We start from the raw sequence: 19744 nt of genomic DNA on the forward strand, positions 1-19744 counted from the left end.
CCCGACTGAAGATGGCTCTCACAGGAGATGAAGTTCTGGCCTACCCAGATTATGACCAGCCCTTTGTGTTGTATACTGATGCCAGCAACGTGGGACTGGGAGCAGTACTGTCACAGGTACAGAATGGCAAAGAAAGAGTGATCTCCTACGCCAGCAGGAAGCTCCGTCCGACTGAAAGGAACCCTGACAACTACAGTTCCTTCAAGCTGGAGTTCCTCGCCATAGTCTGGGCTGTGACTGAAAGATTCAAGCAGTACCTAGCTTCAGCCAAGTTTACCATCTTCATGGACAACAACCCGTTGACTCACTTGGACACTGCAAAATTAAGCGCACTGGAACAGCGATGGATGGCTCGGCTGTCTAACTATGAGTTTACCATCAAGTACCGAGCAGGGCACAAAAATGCCAATGCTGATGCGTTGTCCAGGATGCCTAATCTGCCAGATGCAGGAGAAGACCCTGATGCTCTTGAAGAAATAGAGTTACCTCCCTTCCACCGGCCAATTGCAGCCCAACGTGCTCAAGGAGTGAGAAACAGGTGGTCTGGCTTGAAAGAGGTCACCCTAAATCCATTGCCCCATCATGACTGGGCAGAAACGCAGGATAGTGACCCTGCAGTCTGCATGGTGAAGGAGCTACTGTCACAAGCTGACTCACGCCCGGAGTCGAATGCTCCTGAAGAAACCCAGCAGTTGTGGAAGGAAAGTGGTCGGCTGTTCATTTATGAAGGAAAGCTGTGTCGGAGGAGTATCAATGCCCACACTCATGAGTTGGTCTGGCAGGTGGTAGTCCCAAAGAGAGAGGCATCAATGGTCCTGGAAGCATACCTCAATGGAGCTGGCCACTTCGGATGGAAGAAGTTGGAAGCATTTCTCCGGGAGAGGTTCTACTGGGCTTGTATGAGGAAAGCCATTGAAAAGTGGTGCCGAGAGAGTGGACAATGTAACCTGAGCAGAAAGGATCGAAACAGCCAGAGAGCTCCTCTGCAGCCAATAGTGACCAAGCAGCCACTCGAGTTGGTTGCCCTGGACCATGTGAAGTTGGTCCCAAGCCGGTCGGGCTACATCTATGCTCTTACCATCGTGGACCACTAGTCAAGATTCCTGGTAGTTGTGCCTGTCAAAGATCAAACAGCAAGGACAGCAGCTAGAGCCTTTCAACAGCACTTCTGTACACCACATGGATATCCTGAGCGAGTGCCTACAGATCAAGGTCCCACTTTTGAGGCAGAAGTGTTCCAGGAATTCTGTAACTTATATGGTTGTAAGAAGATCCGGACAACACCATACCATCCACAGACCAATGGCATGTGTGAAAAGATGAACCAGGTGGTGATCGACCTGCTGAAGACCTTGCCTTTGGAAGAGAGGAATCTGTTTCCAGAAAAGTTGCCAGATCTGGTAGACCTCTACAACCATATTCCTGTGAATTCCACCAACTGTACCCCAGCCTACCTAATGAGAGCAAGGCCTGGTAAGCTGCCTATTGATTTGGACATGGGAGTCCTTACACCTGAAGTAACGTCACCAGATGCTGACTGGGACACAGAGAGGTAGCAACAGTACAGAAGAGTACAAGAGTGTGTGGAAAAGAGTCTAGCTCAGGCAAGACAAAGACAAGAGAGGAACTACAATCAGCAAGCACCTGCAGTTCCCTTGTCACCAGGAGAACAAGTCCTAAAGAGGAAAAGAAGGATGCATAAATTGGAAGACCAATGGGAAGCTGAACCCTACACCATTCTACCCTCAAACTTTGACAATACCAAGGTGTGCCTTATTAGTAAAGATGGAGGAGAAACCTCAGCAGCAATATCAAGGGATCATTTGAAATTATGCCCTGACCAGCTAAAAGAAAGAATGGAAGAACAAAATAACATCCAACCCATGGAAGAAGAAAAGGTCAGCACCATACTTGGAGAATTCCCTGCAAATTGGACTAAAGTAAATGATGCTATAGTGGTGCCAGTGTTGACATTTCCCCAACTGGTAGTACAAGAAGAAGTGACTCATGAGAACTCTGAAGATCGGGAAGTTCAGGTAGCAGATGCCATACCAGCAGTGGGGCCAGAGAACCCTCGCCCTGCCAGTGGTGAATCTGTCGTACCCATGGTGAGACTAAGAGTCAGTAGGAGAATACTACCTAATTTAACTACACCAGTAGTGAGCACTAGACAACCAGTAAGATCCCCAGTCACACCAGTGTTACGCAGGTCTACCCGTACTACACAAGGTATACCACCCATCAGATATCGTATATATCTAAGTTTATGTGAATGTTGAAATTGTGTATATATGTAACTGTTTTCAAGTTTGTGCCTACAGATCATCTGTAAGAGTTTCCTTTGAATTTGCCAGTTTTGTTTTATGGACATTGGACCGCAGGACTTGTGTGATCACCAACTTGTAAATAGTTCACCATTTGCCCAGTAATGGCCCATGGACATTGATGCTTGGACTTATCATCATAGGACTATTTTTGGAACTTGTGGTTTTTGTACATTTTTCAAAATCTTGTAACCTTCATACTGTTTACATGTTTATATGTTATTCGTGTTTTCTTTTATCAGCCCAGGAGTGCTGACTTGCACTAGGGGGGAATGTGGCGCCCCCAGGAGTATGGTCGCCACAGTGGCATTACCTTCCTCCAGGGAGGGTGATGTCATGCTTGGAAGCAATAAAGGGTCTCTCTAGCAGTTAATCATTTTCATGCAACACAGTTCCCACTCCAGGCCAGCAGAGGGACCTCTGAACCAGGATTGGGGGAGGAGCGCGCTCTGAGGGCCAGGAGGGGAAGTAGTCAGTAGTGTGAGGAGGGCAACGAGTGTAGACGCGTGGAGAGAAGCTGGAGGTTGAGCTGAGGATAGAGAGCTCCCTCACAGTGAAAGCGCATGATCTGGAGCCTGGTCTCCACGGTTTTATGGATACTGAAGGTCCTGCAACAGAAACCATAGGAATAGGAAGCTGTAAATGCTCTATTCCCAACTAAAGGGCCATTTACATTTAGCGATGCACCAGCGATCCGACCCGGTCAGGATCGCTGGTGCATCGCTAAATGATCGCTAGTGAGCTGTCACACAGGCAGACCTCACAGCGATGCAGCAGCGATGCAGCGCACGATACTCACCTTTCACACACAGCGATCCTGACGTCCTCCCGCCCGCCTCCACGCGTCGCTCGTCGTCTCAGCAGAAAGCTGACGACGAGAAATGGAGCCGGACATTCTCGCGCGATCAGCAATAACCAGCGGGGGAGCCGGTCGGAGGTAAGTATCCCACATAGCGATATCGCTAGCAATATCGCTATAACGTCACAAAATCGGTGACGTTATAGCGATATCGCTAGCGATATCGCTATGTGTAAAACCCCATTAAGACCCGGAGGCACAACAGCGATGGGTGAGCCAAGAGAGATAGAGGGCTACAGCTGTCTGCCATACGAGGTAGTTCTCAGAGAAGAAAAGAAGGAGGAACTTCAGTGTAACACAGTACTGGATGTACCTCAAGCCAGCGCTAGGAAGGAGACTACACAACCCATCTGATAGAGAGATCCCTGAGTTGGTTCCAGGCTAGCCTGCTCCTGTGCCATCTGTAATCAGGACCCTGGACTGCGTTTGCCAAGTAAAGGTAAAGAAACTGCACCCTGTTGTGTCCTTGCCTCCTTCCTGCAACATCCTCAGCACTGCTACATCTCTGTGCCAAACACTGCACCCTCTTCATAAACATTCCGCTACACTGCCCTGGGACTACAGCCCTACCTGTGGAGGGCTACACCATCATTGCTGCACTACACCATCTGTCCCAGAGGATCTGTCTGCAGCGTCGGCTTAACACCTCCCTTGCCGGACACCACAGGTGGCGTCACGAATCACTTATAAACTTATTCCCAACTCAACACCTTTTACATGGGCGCCCAGGACCACGGACCGGGTCACCGCTGCTGTGACAATCCCCTCTGAGAGACCGGCCCGGTACGAGTACCCCACAGCCCTGGGAGGGCGACCCAGTAAGATAATGAGTGGGAACATAAATAAATGAAACATGATGAAATAAAGATGGTTGTGAGTGGTGAAAATGAAAAATGAGTGCCGGTAGTGTAAGTAATCCGGAAGGATGATAACAGCAAAGAAATGATTTTAAGATAATAAGTGGGACAATAAATAAAATATGATGATAATAAAGATGGATGTGTATGGTGCAAATGAAAATGAGTGCAGGTAGTGTGTGATAAAAGGAGAAAAACAAGTGTAGAAGGTCAAAGTACATAATGGATAATAAGTATAAGGAGGTGAAAGAAGGAAAATGTATGACTACATAATGTGGGCTACAATAGGATGTAACCAGAAAAGGTGATCATATGTGTGTGCATGAAAAGCAGTGAGCATAAGGAGGGATGGGAAGGAGAGGACTAGGGGATAGAGAGAGGTGGAATGGGAGGGGAGGGAGAGGATTAGGGGAAGGTGCGGAAAGGGAAAGGGGAGGGGATGGAATTTGGAGTGTGATTCGTCATGGTGGATTCTCCCTTTGCTCTTCCCTCTTCAAATATAGAGGAAAACGAATCCAAGCAAGACATCAAACGAAAACTCATGGAAACACCAGCGGAGATTGTAGGTTAATTTTTTGTAACAATTAGAACGTTTCAATTGGCGAAAAGGCCTCCACCTCGTACATAGTCTTGGGCCAAACTACCACATTCCCACCATATCTGCTGGCTGGAAAATCACATCCTGCAAACTCTGTAGCCTTTTGAGGCCCGTTCTTTCATCCCTGTTCAAGTTATTAGAGGTAGGGTAACAGGGGATTTTCGTAAAATCTTCACTTACCTTTTAAACGATGATGTAAATTGTTAGGCACGTGGATATTGGAGGGATCTTGTGGGACCATACTTTAATCGTTGTTGGCATCTTACCTCCTTGTGGAGTGTTCTGCTCCTTTGCCACTTGCCAGGTTGGCTCCTGTTCCGTCTCTGTGGAGAACAATTTCAAATAGGTCTCATCATGGAAATAACGTTTGAATAACATAACAATTTTCTCACAAATAGGTGGAGGTCTTTAATAGCAGTAAATCTATCAAAGTGGGCAGTGGAACAAAATGATGTGAGCTAAGACCGATTACCTTCAAGTTATTCCTGTTTTTTTCAGGTGACTATCTAAAATTGCGTTTGTTGGGAAGAAGCCGTAGCTTCATTTGCGAGTAGAGATGATAGATGTAGAGATGAAAGAGGAGCCGCCAGACACATCACTGTCATGCTTCATCAGGAGCTCTGAGGTCATTGTCTTTGATGATTCAGCAGGAGCTTGATGCTTCTCGTCTTTGAGCCCAGCCATTGCATTAGCCCGCTTAAGACTGAGCCAGTTACACCCCCCACAACCCTTCCTGGCACATTTTCAGGCTTTATTGTACATGCACATTTGTAGGCCCTAAAAGAAATTTTTCACACAAATAGTTTTTGGCTCTCTTGTTTGTGATGCCACAAACAAGAGAGCCAAAAACTATTTATGTGCTTAATTTGATGTGATTTTTTTTTGGAGTGGGGGGTGATTTTGGAGTGTAAATGTAAAGAGAAATAGGAAAGTCTATTTTTAACTTTTCTTTTTCTTTTTTTTTATGACCACAAAGTACCTCCAAGAACATTTTAAACATTTAACTTGAGTTCACCTTTCCTTAGAAATTATTTTATGTATTATATATATATTTTTATATATTGGGCATATTTATTTTCCATGATTGCAGGTCTAGAAACAGTGATTGACAGTGTAGTTCCTTTTTGAGGACATTTTAACATTTTAATACAGTCATATGTAAAAGTTTGGGCACCCCTATTAATGTTAACCTTTTTTCTTTATAACAATTTTGGTTTTTGCAACAGCTATTTCAGTTTCATATATCTAATAACTGATGGACTCTGTTATATTTCTGGATTCAAATGAGGTTTATTGTACTAACAGAAAATGTGCAATCTGCATTTAAACAAAATTTGCCCGGTGCAAAAGTATGGGCACCCTTATCATTTTCTTGATTTGAACACTCCAAACTACTTTTTACTGACTTCCTGAAGCACTAAATTGGTTTTGTAACCTCATTGAGCTTTGAACTTCATAGCCAGGTGTATCAAATCATGAGAAAAGGTATTTAAGGTGGCCACTTGCAAGTAGTTCTCCTATTTGATTCTCCTATGAAGAGTGGCATCATGGGCTCCTCAAAACAACTCTCAAATCATCTGAAAACAAAGATTATTCAACATAGCTTTTCAGGGGAAGGATACAAAAAGTTGTCTCAGAGATTTAACCTGTTAGTTTCCACTGTGAGGAACATAGTAAGGAAATGGAAGAACACAGGTACAGTTCTTGTTAAGCCCAGAAGTGGCAGGCCAAGAAAAATATCTGAAAGGCAGAGAAGAAGAATGGTGAGAACAGTCAAGGACAATCCACAGACCACCTCCAAAGACCTGCAGCATCATCTTGCTGCAGATGGTGTCACTGTGCATCGGTCAAGAATACAGCGCACTTTGCACAAGGAGAAGCTGTATGGGAGAGTGATGCGAAAGAAGCCGTTTGTGCAAGCACGCCACAAACAGAGTCTCCTGAGGTATGCAAAAGCACATTTGGACAAGCCAGTTACATTTTGGAAGAAGGTCCTGTGGACTGAGGAAACAAAGATTGAGTTGTTTGGTCATACAAAAAGGCGTTATGCATGGAGGCTAAAAACCACAGCATTCCAAGAAAAACACTTGCTACCCACAGTAAAATTTGGTGGAGGTTCCATCATGCTTTGGGGCTGTGTGGCCAATGCCGGCACAGGGAATCTTGTTAAAGTTGAGGGTTGCATGGATTCAACTCAGTATCAGCAGATTCTTGACAATAATGTGCAAGAATCAGTGACGAAGTTGAAGTTACGCAGGGGATGGAAATTTCAGCAAGACAATGATCCAAAACACCGCTCCAAATCTACTCAGGCATTCATGCAGAGGAACAATTACAATGTTCTGGAATGGCCATCCCAGTCCCCAGACCTGAATATCATTGAACATGTGTGGGATGATTTGAAGCGGGCTGTCCATGCTCGGCGACCATCAAACTGAACTGGAATTGTTTTGTAAACAGGAATGGTCACAAATACCTTCATCCAGGATCCTAGGAACTCATTAATAGCTACAGGAAACGACTAGAGGCTGTTATTTTTGCAAAAGGAGGATCTACGAAATATTAGTGTCACTTTTGTGTTGAGGTGCCCATACTTTTGCACCGGTCAAATTTTGTTTAAATGCAGATTGCACATTTCCTGTTAGTACAATAAACCTCATTTGAATCCAAAAATATAACTAAGTTCATCAGTTATTAGTTATATGAAACTGAAATAGCTGTTGCAAAAGCCAAAATTGTTATAAAGAAAAAAGGTTAACATTAATAGGGGTGCTCAAACTTTTACATATGACTGTAAATATTTTTTTATTGCTTATTTGTCCTGTAACTGGGTCTGGTTTATTACCCGAGTTACAGGGGAATTTCAGCTTTAGAACAGAGCTGATTGAGTTTCTATACACCCATTAATCTCATGTTCACTGGGCCTGGAGAAGGAAGCAATGTCAGAGCTACTACTGCTTCCTAATCTATAAACACAAGCACTGGTTCAGTGCTTTGGATACAGAGAAACAGAGATTTCCCTGGAAAGTCTAGTTGTGTCTGACAGCAGTTCCCCACCACAATACCTGCACAATCTTGTTCAAGCTGCTGAGATTGCATAACCATTTTAGTCGGTGCAGCATAATGTGTGGACTTCTCCGACCTTTATAGTCTATGGGTGATCCAGAAGTAGTTAATTTTCCCTTCTTCCTTTGGGCCACTTCTCCATCCATATGACCTCTCCTTGAAATGATCTCTTTATACTTTCTCCCTCATGGTCTGATTATTACTCAGTGCTTTCTTGCTTTGACTTTGTAGCCGAGTGGTACACTTATGCTTTGATATTGTTAGCTTTCATGCAGCAGACTGGCACTGAGTGCCATCATTCAATCCTCCAATGCAGACTCAGATCCAGACTCAGATCATTCTTCATCAGCAATTCTTTTTTTTTGTACACTGTATTTCTAGGGCCCATTAGGGTTTGTTTTCAGGTTTTTGTTTTTTTTTTACCTTTTTCTATATCACAATTCACACAAAAAATATGTGTATGACATAAGCCCCATTAAATAGTTTCTGGCATCATATTCAAAACCAGGAAGATTAGGATGAACAATGCTGTCCTCCCAGAGAGGCTACGTATATACTGGTCTGCAGCGAAGGCTGATGGGACGGCTACCTCTGCACCCTCTATTGACCTGCTTGAATCTATAAAACGGTTCATAAGACCGGTAATAGGACACTGCCTGATAAAGTACATATGTAGCACTGATGACGACTGGTCACACGCCACTCGATGAAGATCCTTTTTCTTATGTTGCTACTTCCTCTTTCTTGGGTTCAGCCCTCGATGTGTCTTCATCCTTGTGACCACATCAACACTCTTCGCCTCAGTGCCAGGCGGCTGCCTACACATTCATGACCTACAGCTCCTGGATGAAGGCTCCTCATGGTGATGCGTTGAGGGTGAGTTTGGAGGAATTTTTTTATTTCCATAGAATACTCCAACAATTTTTTTTCTTTATTTTTGGATTTTTTCTATAGCAGTTGCCATCTTTGTCAAATCGTATTTAGTTTTGTTTACGATTTAGGTAAGATACAGTGACCACCAGTATGGACGGCATTAACGCTCCCGTGATTTATGGGGTTCTCTTTCGATTGCTTGAAGTGTCTTAAAGGGAGTTGATGAGCGAAATCTTAACTCCATGATTCTCATATATTAGTTAGGGCTCATTCAGATGAGCCTATATCTGGTACTTATCCATCACAGGCTACATATGGACCAATTATATACCTGGCCAATTTTGACATACTGTCCAATGACCACATGTATAAAAAAAAAAGGCAGCATGCATGATATGGTCTGTTTTGAGGACCATAGTAGAGCATGCAATGTTAAGGCAACTCCAGCACTCATCAGCAATGCGGATGAGCGTATGGATTAAGTCATATGTACAATTCACAGACGTGACTGTCTAGTTTTTAGTTCGGGCATCTGAACATAGTCATAAGACGTCTTTGTCATAGAGAAAAATTAAAATCCATAAAGTCATCTCCGGAGAGGGGACATGTCACACTCACATAGTACTTGTGGGATTACTTATAAGTGGGAAAGTGAGAGAGGGATGACGCTTCAAACTCCATTGAAGTAGGGAGATCCTGCGGGGACCAGGTGATTACAAATTAGATCTGCTCTGAGAGCCAAACACTAAGCTTGGGATTTGTGTATGCAGAGGTGGAGAGGTACACTTTCCAGGCTAGAGCTTCTTCTGTTCAAAGCACAGGTCCCAAGACTTTTTGGAGTCGGTGATGAATATTGGAGTTTGCAAAGATCCGATATTTATGGGAAATCTATTTTTGTCATCATGGCGAAGGGACAAACATAAAGCATTCGCTTACATCACCGTAAGGCTATTCTAACCCTTTCAACTTAATATTTATCCAGTGGATGATGCTATCCATGGTGTATTTAATCTCTATAGAAAGGTAAAATTGCGATAGTAAACATGACATTATCTCCCACCTGGGACAAAGGTATTCTAAAAGTTAGAGATCTCAAAAAATTCTAAAAGATCTAGCATATCCCACAACCAGCCCCCATATGAGTTCACAAAGGGGAGGTATATGGGCATAACCTTGATCTAATAAAAATCAGAGTTTTGGTATCTGTCATTGTTCATTCTGAAACACATAGTTCGCTGTGAGAGCGTTCCATTTTTCTAATCGGAGCGCTTCCCTCCATTAAGATAACAGCCATTTCTGTGACACAGGTTTGGTAATTTTCTTTTGTTATCTCTTTTATTGTATGTGATTGTATACAGTATTGTTTGTTCCCATTTTTACCATCTTTATATATTTTGTATAAACACTGTCTACCTTTCCGGATTAAATACGGTACATAAAATGTAATAGTTCTGTTCCTCTTGCTCTGTAAACCGCACCCTGAAGCCACAGGCTACCTGTAACAGGTGTCCAATCGGCCTGTATAAATGAATCGTGGTGGCAGCTTGTAGTTCTTTTTGTTATGGCAGTGACCACACAGGGGTATATATATATATATTCCTTGTTTTGGAATCGGAAGTGTATATACCATACACTCACAGTGAGTTCCCCAATAACCGGCCTAGTAGTGGAAGCAGCCGCTGCCTTATTCATCACTCATTCATAGCGTAATTGTCCTGCCAATTGGAGGCAGTGTAATTCCGTATCCCTGACAAACTGGTGACAGCAGTAGGATTTGTGCGACTCCCTCGCTTTCTGCTTAACAACTAGTGGCAGCGGTGGAATCTGCCTGATCTCCCCAGTGTCATCCATGATAGTGTCATCTGGAGGACTTGCCTTGCTGTTTCCGGTGGGAACCATGCAATACTATATTTGTCCTGTGAAGGTACTGCAGGAAAATCTAGCATTTTTTTACCAGTTGATCCATGGATTACAGACGATCACTAGGGATCCTAACAGTAGGATCCAAGAGGGACCATAGAGGCTCAATTGCCTTAGCTGGTCACTATATGGGGGGGAGGGGGTTGATTTCTTGGTGCAAAGCTACTGGGGCTTCTTATTTGGTAACATCGTCTTGAGCTGTGAAAATTCTAAAAATATCAACCTCCGTTCCAGCCCCTGCAAATTTCCTGCCCACTTCTCTATGAAATTGTAAGTTCTTTGCTTTTTAAGTTGTGCAGCCTGCTGACAATAAAGTAATCTGCTATATGTGCCATGTCCTGGCACTCTTAGGGAATGTGCACACAGCAGCTTTAAGGCCATGTTCACACTTTCAGTATTTGGTCAGTATTTAACATCAGAATTTGTAAGCCAAAACCATGAGTGGGTGATAAATACAGAAGTGTTGACGGGTTTCTATTATACTTTTCCTCTGATTGTTCCTCTCCTGATTTTGGCCTACAAATACTGATAAAAAATACTGACCAAATTCTGAACTTGTGAACGTATCCTTAAACTCAGGCAACCCACCGGGTTTTCCAAGAGGAGGATACTTCAGGACACATCAACGTTTTTTGTCCTGAAGCGTCTTTTTGGTAGTTTCCTGAGCACCTGCTTTGTAGTTTTTGACCTTCAGTGATTTTTTACGAGCATTTTTCCATAATTTTTGGTTGTCTTTTTGTTTTTTGACCCATTCAACAATTTGAAAATGCTGAGAAAATGCTCAAAAAGACGCCCAGGTGTCTATTGAGCCTTTCCATTGACTCGTATTGTAGAGCGTTTTCCGAGCAGGCGACGCCTGAAGAATGGTCAGCACACTTCTATAACTGCTTGGCGTCTTTGAAAACTTGAGCGCCATTTGAGCGACCACTCACAAGACTTATAGTATATGACCAGTAAGTTGTTTTACGTAGAAATGTAGATGTTATTTTGAGCATTTTCTCTGAAACTTTTCAATGACCTTTCGTGGTGAACTCACATGAAAACGAAGCTGTGATCACCTATCCTTGGGAGCCATGGACCTACTACCTATGATAAAATGCCACTGAGGTTCTCCTAATAGTGTGTGCCCTCCACATGCTTTCCACAAATAACCATATCCTTGCCCCGGAAACTCAGATTCCAGCCAAGGATGCCAAAGACATCCACATATACTCCAGCTACCGGCAATTAAATCCCCATAATTCTATTTACTAATGCCACATTCCAGGCAAATGCCCTGTATGATACCAGCCAAAGTTAACCCCCCCCAAAAAATCAGTCACTCTTATCCCAGATTTTAATAAACCCCTTTGCCAACCACCAATGCCATTATTTCAGGCAGATGACTTCAATTATGCCAGCAAGAGAAGCTATTATGCCAGGATTTCATGCAGCTTTGTGCCAACCACCAATGCCCATGTTTCAGGCAGATGGTCTCTATATTTGCCAGCCATAGAAACCCCCTTCAAGTCACCGATGAGGACCAGCCTGTTTAGTAACACAGGAAGCATCTGTCTCCACTGCTGTGGAGAGCATTGTGGCTTTCCTGGCATCCATGACCTGTGACCACCATGAATTCTAAAGAAGCACTCTGAGAGAAAAAAAAACATACGCACTTTGGGCATCCGTGGATAACAACGTGGGGAAGTCCCGGATACATATGGGTCTTGGAGCTGCTGAACTGTGACCTTCAGGAACCTAAAACTGTCCCAATTATCAGGTGCAATGAGCACAACATGGCCTGTTTCAGCCTCGGACTCTATCTTCTCTTATTTTCTCAACTGGTTCTCTCCTGACTGCGTTTAGACCCATGTTTTCCTCTTTGATCCAGCCTCCTGTACATATACAGCCGAGTGCGCGCCATAGGCAACATACATGAAGGCCGAATTCGCCGTCATCACTGGGAGTCCTAACTCCTCTGTGGAACCATGGAGACTGCTTCTCTAGTTTCCTCCTCCATATGATCCCTGGGAATGGGGAACCAAAAGTCTTGGTATGGGCACCTACACCCGTGGCTGTACTGCTGCGGGCTGTTCCTTGTTCTTGGGTCCCATCTTCACCTTGGAAATGGCCACAGCGAACCACCCTCTCGGACCGTCTTTTTTTAGAAACTTCACCCACTTCCCAGGCTATAAGCTCTGCGTGTAGGAGGGAACTGGACCGTGCTGACGGTACAAGTGTTCACATATATAATGTTTTTGGTTTGCTCCTCTTCCTGGCAGCCATACCCTCATTTTCAGTTAAAATACAGAACCATCCTCTTTGTCATTTGTTGAACTAAGTTCTCACCTCTAGGGCTGTCCAGCTGGGCCTGTACTCTTTCCTCCCTCCTCTTTTTGTCCCAGATCCACTGCGCTTTGGTGGTAGGGGGTGCGCTATCAGGGGTGGGAACTATTTTGGCATCTCTGGGGAGCCCACCAGCACCTGGGCCCGTAACACTTCCATCGGTTTGGCCCTTCCGCAGGCTATGAACTAGGTCATGGTCAGGGGCTCAACCTCTGGCTCATGACTGGCCTTGAGCTCTCCTTCAGAGGACCAGGTCACCTTTTCCTCCAGTCCACTCAGCCTTACCTCTTCCTCCATCAGCATCATTGCCGAAATCGACCATGCCCTATCCTTTCATCAGACGGCTGCACTTTCCTCAACCTCCAGTAGACTAATGGCACCGTCTCCCTCGTGACTCGGCGTCCTATGTCACTGCTTTGCCTTTTAATGGGTGGGGTTCTCTTCAGCTCACCATTCCGTTTCTCTATCTCAGAGCAATTTCCACAGTCACACCTTAATGGGCGGGCCTTTTCCTTCCACTTTATTTTACTGAAGAGACAGCTCACCGCTCTGGGATGACACTTCCAGTTCCACAGGAGGGCTGGACAGCTCTTCTCTCCCTTTTGTTCTTTCTACATCCACAATATTCTATGTCACTAACTGCCTTTACAAAGTTTGTGCTTGGCACCATTTTAGACTGCGTATTGGCCTCCACCATCCACATAGCTTGAGTCTTACCCGCATCATTCTGCTTTTCCTCTTCCAGCTGCAAGACTCAATCCTGCTGACTACACAAGTGTAGCGTGACACAGGGCAGTAGCTGTGGTCGAGGTATTCGTCTCTTACACCCAGGCACTTTAAATGAAGGTGGGGGTCCTTGTTGGGTGTGTGTACTTGTGCTATGTGTGCGATACACCCTTTCAGGCCGTATATTAACGATGACTTTGGTTGGCCAGGACCAGATGTTAGACAGTTCAGTGAGGTAGACCTCCAATGAATAAACTTTTTACTAAACGATAACTTGGTGGGGATTCTATACAGTAGATGGAGGGTACACAACTTGATGAACATTTCCTTCACAATATGCAACATTTTCCACACACTTTTCCAATTTCTTCCTCTTTACTCGCTTCTCTATCTTCACTGTTTCATTCTCCTTCACCTCAGCACTACAGTGCTATTCTGAACCCGCGGTTCCATCTTCTTCTTCATCAATGGAACTATGTTGCTAGTATAGCCGTTACTTAACTTCTCTGTCACCAACACCTTGGTACTCCCACCAGGAGCACTCTCTTCACCTCAAGTACTCTGTCCCGTCCTGGCCCGTTACCTCTCAGAGTTATAAACTCAGAGCCGTACTGCTAGCTGTCCACTCCTGGGACCTGTCTCTGATTAACCACTCTGTGCTTCCATCCTTTCTCCTTTCCTCTTGGCCCCGGCTCACACTATACACCGTGTTGGTCTCCCCTCGCTCCAGGACACTGATATCATGCTGCAATGCTGCTCTCTAGAACTTAGGTCTACTTCAGAGGCATACTGGACCCTATCTGACAGAAAACTGTCGCTGTCCCCTCAACTTAGCTCCTCCTACTCTGGGCTAGTCCCACACATCAACCCTAACTCTCCCTACCGTCGGGCAGAAAACAATAACAACCTTATACTTGTTCATTAAGGGGGAACATGGGCAAGATGTGCTTCTCCTTACACAGTTATAGTAATCATATTTTTTAATACATTTAAAAAAATTAAGTAATACTTTTTAAAAATAAATGTCACAAACCAGTAAATAACTTTGACATCCATGTAATTATAACAACCTGTACTACAAAATGAACAAATTATTTATGATGATTGGCAAATGGCATAAAAAAATTTAGATGTCTTTTTTTCGCAATTAAATCCATATAAAATAGTAATGTAACACTTTGTGACAAAGTGACTGGCAAAGGGCTGGAAGGGAGATATGTTTCACTGAGGCTATTAGCCTGAAGTTTCCTCCAGCACACTAAATGTTAAGAGGGGTTAATCAGCCATTTGAAGGGCTGGGTTTTTGTGGACAACCATAGAGCGGGTGGGAGGTTATCCACCTTATCTCCACCCCAGGGCCACACCCTGGGGTTTAAATAGTCGGCCTCCAGAGGCAGTCAATGTTCAGGAGGCCTGGAGAGAGGAACTCCAGGGCTAGATGTCCTGACAAGGAAGCTGAACCTGTGAATGCTGTTTTTTTTTTCCCTGAGCGGGTGAATCCCGCTCATCTACCACATGGACTGTGCTGTATGTTTTGTTTTGTTTTCCCTTAGGCCTAACTCTGCACTGGCTTATGCAGCACTCCTAATAGTAACATAGTAACATAGTTAGTAAGGCCGAAAAAAGACATTAGTCCATCCAGTTCCGCATATACAATTCTGTCAGAATAAATCACCAGATCTACGTCCTTCTAAAGAACCTAACAATAACTGTAAGATACAATATTGTTACGTTCCAGGAAGACATCCGGGCCTCTCTTGAACCCTTCGACTGAGTTCGTCATCACCACCTCCTCAGGCAAGGAATTCCAGATTCTCACTGCCCTAACAGTAAAGAATCCTCTTCTATGTTGGTGGAAAAACCTTTTCTCCTCCAGACGCAGAGAATGCCCCCTTGTGACCGTCACCTTCCTTAGTATAAACAGATCCTCTGAGAGATATTTGTATTGTCCCCTTATATACTTATACATGGTTATTAGATCGCCCCTCAGTCATCTTTTTTCTAGACTAAATAATCCTAATTTTGCTAATCTCACTGGGTATTGTAGTTCCCCCATACCCTTTATTAATTTTGTTGCCCTCCTTTGTACCCGCTCTAGTTCCATTATATCCTTCCTGAGCACCGGTGCCCAAAACTGTACAAGTACTCCATGTGCGGTCTAACCAGTGATTTGTACAGAGGCAGTATAATGCTCTCATCATGTGTATCCAGACCTCTTTTAATGCACCCCATGATCCTGTTTGCCTTGACAGCCGCTGCCTGGCACTGGCTGCTCCAGGTAAGTTTATCATTAACTAGGATCCCCAAGTCCTTCTCCATGTCAGATTTACCCAGTGGTTTCCCGTTCAGTGTGTAATGGTGATATTGATTCCTTCTTCCCATGTGTATAACCTTACATTTATCACTGTTAAACTGCATCTGCCACCTTTCGGCCCAAGTTCCCAACTTATCCAGATCCATCTGTAGAAGAATTCGATCTTCTCTTGTATTGACTGATTTACATAGTTTTGTATCATCTGCAAATATCGATATTTTACTGTGCAAACCTTCTACCAGATCGTTAATAAATATGTTGAAGAGAATTGGTCCCAACACCGACCCCTGCGGTACCCCACTGGTCACAGCGACCCAGTTACAGAATATACTATTTATAACCACCCTTGGTTTTCTATCACTGAGCCAGTTACTTACCCATTTACACACATTTTCCCCCAGACCCAGCATTCTCATTTTGTGTACCAGCCTCTTGTGTGGCACGGTATCAAACGCTTTGGAAAAATCAAGATATACCACATCCAATGACTCACCTTGGTCCAGTCTATAGCTTACCTCTTCATAAAAACTGATTAGATTGGTTTGACAGGAGCGATTCCTCATAAACCCATGCTGATATGGCGTTACACAGTTATTCTCATTGAGATAATCCAGAATAACATCCCTCAGAAACCCTTCAAATATTTTACCAACAATAGGGGTTAGACTTACCGGCCTATAATTTCCAGGTTCACTTTTAGAGCCCTTTTTGAATATTGGTACCACATTTGCTATGCGCCAGTCCTGTGGAACAGACCCCGTCGCTATAGAGTCTCTAAATATAAGAAATAATGGTTTGTCATTACATTACTTAGTTCTCTTAGTACTCGTGGGTGTATGCCATCCGGACCCGGAGATTTATCTATTTTAATCTTATTTAGCCGGTTTTGCACCTCTTCTTGGGTTAGATTGGTGACCCTTAATATAGGGTTTTCTTTGTCTCTCGGCATTTCACCTAGCATTTCATTTTCCACCCTGAATACCGTGGAGAAGAAGCTGTTTAATATATTAACTTTTTCCTCATCATCTACAACCATACTTTCCTCACAATTTTTTAATGGGCCTACACTTTCACTTTTGATTCTTTTACTAATAAACCAGGGACATTTTTAAAGAGACAGTGTTCCGTTGTCTACCTTTGTGTGCAGCTGAGTGAGCCGATCTACCACAGCTTACAGACGTATTTAGTAAAATAAAAAAAATAAAAAATACAGCTAATCTCACAAAAAAACAAGACCTCATAAGTAAAAATATATAATACTACACTGCTCAAAAAAATAAAGGGAACACTTAAACAACAGAGTATAACTCCAAGTAAATCTAATTTCTGTGAAATCAAACCGTCCACTTAGGAAGAAACACTGATTGACAATCAATTTCAAATGCTGTTGTGCAAATGGAATAGACAACAGGTGGAAATTATTGGCAATTATCAAGACACCCTCAATAAAGGAGTGGTTCTGCAGGTGGGGACCACAGACCACATCTCAGTACCAATGCTTTCTGGCTGATGTTTTGGTCACTTTTGAATGTTGGTTGTGCTTTCACGCTCGTGGTAGCATGAGACGGACTCTACAACCCAGTGGCTCAGGTAGTGCAGCTCATCCAGGATGGCACATCAATATGAGCTGTGGCAAGAAGGTTTGCTGTGTCTGCCAGCATAGAGTCCAGAGGCTGGAGGCACTACCAGGAGACAAGCCAGTACACCAGGAGATGTGGAGGGGGCTGTAAGAGGGCAACAGCCCAGCAGCAGGACTGCTACCTCAGCCTTTGTGCAAGGAGGAACAGGAGGAGCACTGCCAGAGCCCTGCAAAATGACCTCCAGCAGGTCACAAATGTGCATGTGTCTGCACAAACGGTTAGAAACCGACTCCATGAGGATGGTCTGAGTGCCTGACGTCCACAGATGGGGGTTGTGCTCACAGCCCAACACCGTGCGGTCCTCCAAAGAAATGCCACCCCACACCATTACTGACCCACTGCCAAACCGGTCATGCTGAAGGATGTTGCAGGCAGCAGATCACTCTCCACGGCATCTCCAGACTCTGTCATGTCTGTCACATGTGCTCAGTGTGAACCTGCTTTCATCTGAGAAGAGCACAGGGTTCCAGCGGCGAATTTTCCAATCCTGGTGTTCTGTGGCAAATGACAAGCATCCTGCATGGTGTTGGGCTGTGAGCACATCCACCATCTGTGGACAATGGGCACTCAGACCATCCTCATGGAGTCGGTTTCTAACTCAACTCCGTCCATGTGCCTTCTTTTCCCGAAAATTCTCTTCTACTGAGAAAAATTATGATATAGGGAATCGGGAATTGTTGGCCATAAAATGGGCCTTCGAGGAATGGCACCACTTCCCCAAAGGTGCTAAACACAAGATTACAGTGAACACAGATCACAAGAACCTGACCTACTTGGAGTCAGCTAAATGACTGAATCCTAGGCAGGCTAAGTGGGCTTTGTTCTTCTCAAGGTTTAACTTTGTAATCACGATTCGTCCAGGGACAAAAAATGTAAGGGCTGATGCCCTCTGTCGAAGTTTCTGCCCCTCACAGGCCGAGGACTCGGAACCAGTTCCAATACTGGCCAATGGGATCGTTGTGTCGGCAGTGTCTCTGGACCTTCTGGAGGAGATCCGTAGGTCCTCAGAACCAGCCCCTGACACGACGCCCCCCCCAGAAATTGTTCGTTCCAGCCCCGTTTTGTCTTCAAGTTCTGAAGGAGTCGCATGACTCTGTCCTGGCAGGCTATCCTGGTGTCAATAATACCGCCAGACTAGTGACTAGGAATTTTTGGTGGCCGATGGTAGTTAAGGACTGTAAAGATTACGTACTAGCTTGCGAAATCTGTGCTCGCGCCAAGTCCCCCCATAATCGGCCTGCCGGCTGACTCCAGTCCTTGCCCACCCCAGAGAGTCCATGGGATTACTGACCTACCGCCCTCAGAAGGGAAGACATGTATCTGGGTGGTGGTGGACAGGTTCAGTAAGCAGTGCCATTTTGTTCCCCTGTCTGGACTACCTAATTCAGAAACTTTGAGTAAGTTGTTCATTATTCGCGTAATACGACTGCATGGCGCTCCGGTGAATATCGTGTCCGACCGAGGTACCCTGTTCGTTTCTAAATTCTGGAGGGCATTCTGCAAACGCAATGGCATTAAATTATCCTTCTCCTCCGCTTACCACCCTGAGACCAATGGTCAAACTGAGCGCACCAACCAGGCCCTAGAGCAGTATCTCCGCGGCTATGTCTCAGAACATCAGTCCGATTGGGTGGAACATCTCCCATTAGCCGAATTCGCCCTAAATAACCAATACCAGGAATCCATCAAAACCACCCCGTTCTTCTGCAATCATGGTTTTCACCCACGTTTTGGTTCATTTTCGGCCAAGATGTCGGAGCTCCCGGGGGTAGAGAAATCCATACATCACTTAACGACAATCTGGTCGGAGGTGAACACAAACTTGAAAGGGTCCCAGGTCAAGCAGGCCTCAGCCACAAATAGACGGTGGTCCAAGGGGCCACACCTAGGAGTTGGGGACAATGTTTGGCTGCCTACCAAGAACATTAAGATTAAGGTGCCATCTGCAAACTGGGTCCCAGGTTTATTGGTCCCTATGAGATATTAGAGGTAATTAACCCAGTAGCCTTTCGTTTAAAGCTCCCTCAGTCTTTTAAAATACTCAACGTTTTCCACAAATCCCTCCTCAAGATGTACCACTCCCCAATTCATCACGTCCAGTCCCCTCCTCCTCCAGTTTTGGTCAAGTGTGCCTTGGAGTACGAAGTCCAGGGTATCCTTGATTCCCATTTGGTGAGAGGGCCCGTCCAATATTTGGTGCATTGGAAGGGCTACGGTCTAGAGGAGAGGTCCTGGATCCCCG

General features: G+C 44.6%; 1 protein-coding gene across 1 annotated transcript in view; it reads left to right on the plus strand.

Annotated features, from left to right (window-relative positions):
- Positions 1-8504: 8504 nt before the first annotated feature.
- P2RY11 (purinergic receptor P2Y11) overlaps positions 8505-19744 on the plus strand; it is an 83624-nt gene continuing 72384 nt past the window's right edge. The window contains exon 1 of the mRNA XM_073555706.1: positions 8505-8580. The gene's annotated coding sequence lies outside the window, so the exon portion shown is untranslated. The remainder of the gene's footprint in view (positions 8581-19744) is intronic.

Source organism: Dendrobates tinctorius, unplaced genomic scaffold (assembly GCF_039654945.1).
Source record: "Dendrobates tinctorius isolate UK_male_01 unplaced genomic scaffold, ASM3965494v1 ptg000228l, whole genome shotgun sequence".
NCBI classification, from domain to species: Eukaryota; Metazoa; Chordata; class Amphibia; order Anura; family Dendrobatidae; genus Dendrobates; species Dendrobates tinctorius.